The 4,912-nt window shown below is 39.6% G+C and overlaps 2 long non-coding RNA genes across 2 annotated transcripts; both read left to right on the plus strand.

Moving 5' to 3' along the window:
- LOC120289044 lies at window positions 1-2,321 on the plus strand. The gene is made up of 3 exons (XR_005546988.1): window positions 1-313; window positions 437-479; window positions 1,065-2,321. It is a non-coding gene; the product is annotated as an uncharacterized LOC120289044 (long non-coding RNA).
- A 67-nt stretch (window positions 2,322-2,388) lies between these two features.
- LOC120288981 lies at window positions 2,389-4,088 on the plus strand. The gene is made up of 2 exons (XR_005546913.1): window positions 2,389-2,751; window positions 3,646-4,088. It is a non-coding gene; the product is annotated as an uncharacterized LOC120288981 (long non-coding RNA).
- Window positions 4,089-4,912: the final 824 nt, after the last annotated feature.

Here is a 4,912-nt window from a genome sequence, read left to right on the forward strand (position 1 = left end):
CATGTATGCAAAGCTAGATAGATAGTATGCAGATGCACGAGACGCGTCTGTATAAACTACACCCATCTGATGTTGGTATCTGAGGAAATAATTAGACCGGCAAGCTTCCTGCCAAGTTGATTCACAATCAAATTATGCATCCCAGTGTCAACACTTCATTTGATTACGTAGAGCACTCAAGTCTCGCACTTAAAATCTGCTTTTGCTGCAGAGAGCTACAATGCTTGGATGTCGACCGTGGCAGTGAATCCAATTGACTTGCATGGGAGCATAAGTTGAAACATCAAACAGAAAGGAAATTCTTTTTGTCTTGGTAAGTGCCTCCCAAACTCTGCAACTAAATGTACTTACATTTGCGGCTTTTGGAGACCAACATTGCCCGTCTTTTCTTGAGTACCTCCAATTGCATATTCATTCTTTCAAATTTTTCCTACAGAAATGCAATATTTTCATGGAGTTCAGAGTAGCAGGGTCTTCAGGTACTTACACTATTCCAGCAACCTGTATTTAAAAAATGTTTGGTATTGGAGCATTTTCTCTTGATTATTACTTATTGTGGAGGATGAGTCTATATATATGATGTTAAAAAGGAACATGGCTATTCACCACATCACATGGTATTGTATCCATTTGTTGCCTAAAGTCTGTTTAGTAAGATAGCACTTGTGACGAAAATGCACGGTGGGCAATACACATTTGATATGAGTAATCAATGGACAGGGGCATTCATTGCAGACATAGGCACCCAGATTCAGGTTCCTTATCTTCTCACAAAGGTCACAATAGTACTCACCGGTATCATCTTTGATGAACGAAACGTAAAGTGTGAGTTGATGAAAGTTAATGGCAATCTTTTACTGTAGTGGAAAGCAATCTGTGATGACTAAGATCGCACTGCACACAACCATAAAAGTTGAACCTGCAAATTTTACCAGAGACACTGCATAGGAAGCACAGTTCTGTAGACTAAAATAAGAAAGAGTATAAGTTCGTGTAGGTGATTTTTCAAAGTGGGCCTTTCAAAAGTGCATGAAATGTTGAAGTCGTAGTCAAATTCCATGCAGTGAAAGACAGAGCGTCAACACTCTTCACAATGTATGCAACGCTCCTTCCTAATATGAGAAGAAAAAGGATGTGTGGCGTGAACAGGTTGTTGCATAACTGAGGGCAATTCAGCACATGATTTATAGAGCAGAAAAGAGCAGCTCTGCTCCAGCCAGCAATAGGTTAAACATCTGATGGATTCATCACAAACCTTGCATGGACCATCCTTCATATGACAGTTCCAGCAGCAGAGGATGATCGTGCAGGGAAGAAGGAAGAGGCAATCAAGACAACCATAGACCTCGCCCGGTATGTTCTCTTCACAAGCTTTGCACCTGATTCTGCTTTTGAGTTTCATGTAGAAGACCAGTGAATGCTGATGGTCAAAATTGTAAAACACCAAGTCCTTCTTGCCCTCTAGGTCTTGTGAACATAGAGTTAAAGCTGTGCAGTCCATGTTGAGGCTGAATTTGCATTCACTGCAGTAGGAAACCATGGCAGGCGTTACTTTTAGCTCCTCCAAGTGATTGAAAGCAAAAGAGAGAGAGAGGGTGATCATGGAGAGACGGGTGTTGCATCTCTGGGGGAGATTCAGTGCAGCTTTTGTGGAGAAAGAATATGCATGCATAGCATCCATAGACCTCCCCCAAGATTGCTTGCTCCCAGGCTTTGCATTTGATTCTATTTTTCATCCCGAGATGATGGGATGTGAGCAGATGCTCATGAGCATTTGTTGGATGGCCAAATTCTGAGAGTCCTCATTGGGAGGACAAGCAATCTTGGGTCATGCACTAAGAATTGACGGATCCGACTGTTAGGAGAAGGTTGTCATATATAAATGCAAAATATTGATTGATATATATATATATATCACTACACTAGTGAAGTCACGTATTTCCTTGTGACCAAGTTAGTTAGGAATATGGACGAGCCTTGATAAGCCATTCCCTCTTGGGTCCATCCATCGATCACGTCTTACTTCTACCATATTAGACTTAGTGTTCCAGACAATTGAGTGACTAAGTTTGTAAGGAAATAAAATGATAGCGCAGCTTCAAGATGAGTATTTATATACCTCTTAGTGATTATAGAGTGCTCAAAACGAGCAATTTCTCAAGAACAGATCAGAGAAGGCATATAACCTTGGAGCATAATCACATATGTCATTATTTGAAGAGCTAAAGAGAAATATGCAATGTGATTTGAGGACTGAACCGATGATTTAGATGTAGATGGTAATAAATTCTTCTCTGACTCTGAAGGTTAGCCATTTTGTATGAGATATGCAGGATTGCAGGTATCATAAAGCAAATCAAAATTATGTTAGCAAAATTTGGTACTGTCATCTCCAATGAAAGCAAAATGTGTGATAAATGTTGTTGGCCATGGAAACTGCAAAGAGCAATAGATGATTCATCTTCAGTGAAAGCATGTGTCACAGAGAACATTATCTTTCTCTTCTTGGTTGACCATTCTTCCTTGTCGGGCAATTGTTTCTATCTACTTCATCAATTATGTATGCTATCCTTTAATCGATAGGAACTTCTCATCAGTTGCTGGGTTTGGTTGCCCAAATCGACTTGGCTTTGCCAAAACTCCTCTTCTCTAGAAGCCTAGCTGGCAAGGCATCCCACTGGCAGTAGGGTGGTCAACCTTGCCTCAGTTTCGTGACATGCTATCTTTCCCCTCTGCATTCCATAGTCAAGGGTGAGTCCCATGTGTCAGTTTGTGGATAGCGGTCTCACACAAAAATCCCTACAGATTCCTGTAGGTGGTCCAAATTATATCTATTTTAATTTTCATGTGGTTCATTCATCATTTGATTTGACCTTGGAAGTTGGTTTTCTTCTTATTTATTTACAAGCCTAAACGCTTATTGTAAAAAATGATCGACTCGATAACTTAAGATGGCAGCACTGTCAAATGCTTTTGCTAATTCAGTGGCAGATACTTAAAATTGTTACCATCAATGGAAGGGCAAATGTTATTGAAAAGACCAAAAATACTTCGACAATTAATGCGACGAGTAGAATGGGGAGATGTTTCATTGGTTGTTTCAAGGTTACCTAAGATCCTACTAGACCAAAAGATTTGGAAGTTTTTTCTTTACTGAAGAGAGAAAAAAGAGGTATGTTCATGAAAAATGGCACTTTTACTAGCATTGTCAGATAGCAGCAGCTTATTATCACATTGCCACATGTCAAACGTTGTCATATGGTCGTTACTAGTTGCCAAAATAAAGTCAAAATTGTTCTTGAGGTTAAAGCTTCTGAATTCTTTGAAAATATCGCGAGCGTCACAGTTTTGCTTTTCTTTTTCTGGCAAATCTCTTCGTGACTTTCTGCTTGGTCAGGGGATTTATATGTGTTATTTTACAGACTATTTGATGTTATACAATCGTTTTGCTCATTTATCCATATGAACTAGGATAAATAGATGCCTTGGAGACAGGAGCACCGCTGCAATATCAGAGCTTTCTTCTATTGTCATAGGGTTAGCAGAATCAAAATGCACAATGTCAGTTTTTTCATCTGTCCCGTATGCATGGGTAATGCTTACTAACTATTTTGATGATAACATTTTTTGAGTATGTCATTGCAGAACGACACAGTGGTTACATCATATAGTCAGCATTTTACCTCTGAGAGGTGACAACTAGATCTTTGTCGCGGCAAATGCATCAACTTGCTTCAGCAAATAAGATTTATAAAGACAAACTTCTTCAGTGGTGTATCCTGCATGTATCCGGAAGCTCTTGGATCTGAATAATGCAATGACTATGTTGTCTCCCTGGCTAAATTGGTTTTCGGCCAGGAGCATGAATTGTTGCTTCAGTGGGAGATTCAATTTAGGGCCAAGGTGCGAAAAGAACGCTTGATTTCTTTTTTTGGGAGGCTTTAGTTCAACATAGCTGAATTTTGGTAGACTGCAGATGTTAGAACCAAACTTTTCCCATCTTCATGTGCTAGAAAAGAATTTACAGTTCATGAATGCAAAGCTCGATAGATAGTATGCAAAAGCTCGTGGCTAGTCTGCACAAACTACATAACCTGATATTCATTTTCAAGGAATTAATAAGACCGGCAAGCTTCCTAACAAGTTTATTCATAATCAAATTATGCATCCCAATGTTAATACTCCTATTCATAACACAGAGCACACAAGTCTTACACTCAAAAATATGATGTTTATCTGCTTTGGCTCAGAAGATAAAAATATCAGATGTCAAGTGTTGGCAGGGATTCCAATTGACTTGCGTAAGAGTGTAAGTTCAAACATCAAACAAAAAGGCAGTCTTCTGCCTCCCCAATTCTTTCCTTCTGGATAAGAGCCTCCCCAACTCTTCAACTACATGCACTTCGCTTGCAGCTTTTTGAGACCAGCATTGCAGGTCTTCTTTTGAGTACCTCCAATTGTTGGCTCACTCTGTCCACTTTTTCCTGCAGAAATGCATCTAGTTCAGCAAAATCGAGGCTTCAGGTACTTCCATTACTTTAAAAAAAAATTGGTATTGCCAGATTTTCTGTTGATTATAACTTATTGGAGATTGAGTCTGTATATGATATAACAAAAAAAGAACAGGGCTATTCACCACATCGCATGGCAGCATCTTGTGGCCATATGTTGGCTAAAGTCAGTTTAGTGAGAGAGCATTTCTGTGATGAAACCAAACCGTGGGTAAAACGCATTTGATATGAGTAATCAATGGACGAGGGCATGCATCACAGACGGAAGCACCCAGTTTCAGGTCCATTTCTCTCAAAGGTTACAATAGTACTCACTGGCATCATCTTCAGTGAACATAGCGTAGAATTTGAGTTGATGGAGGTGATGGCGGTCTTTATTGTTGGTGTTAACCGTGGAAGGC

The sequence above is a fragment of the Eucalyptus grandis genome, chromosome 10, assembly GCF_016545825.1.
Source record: "Eucalyptus grandis isolate ANBG69807.140 chromosome 10, ASM1654582v1, whole genome shotgun sequence".
Lineage (NCBI taxonomy): Eukaryota > Viridiplantae > Streptophyta > Magnoliopsida > Myrtales > Myrtaceae > Eucalyptus > Eucalyptus grandis.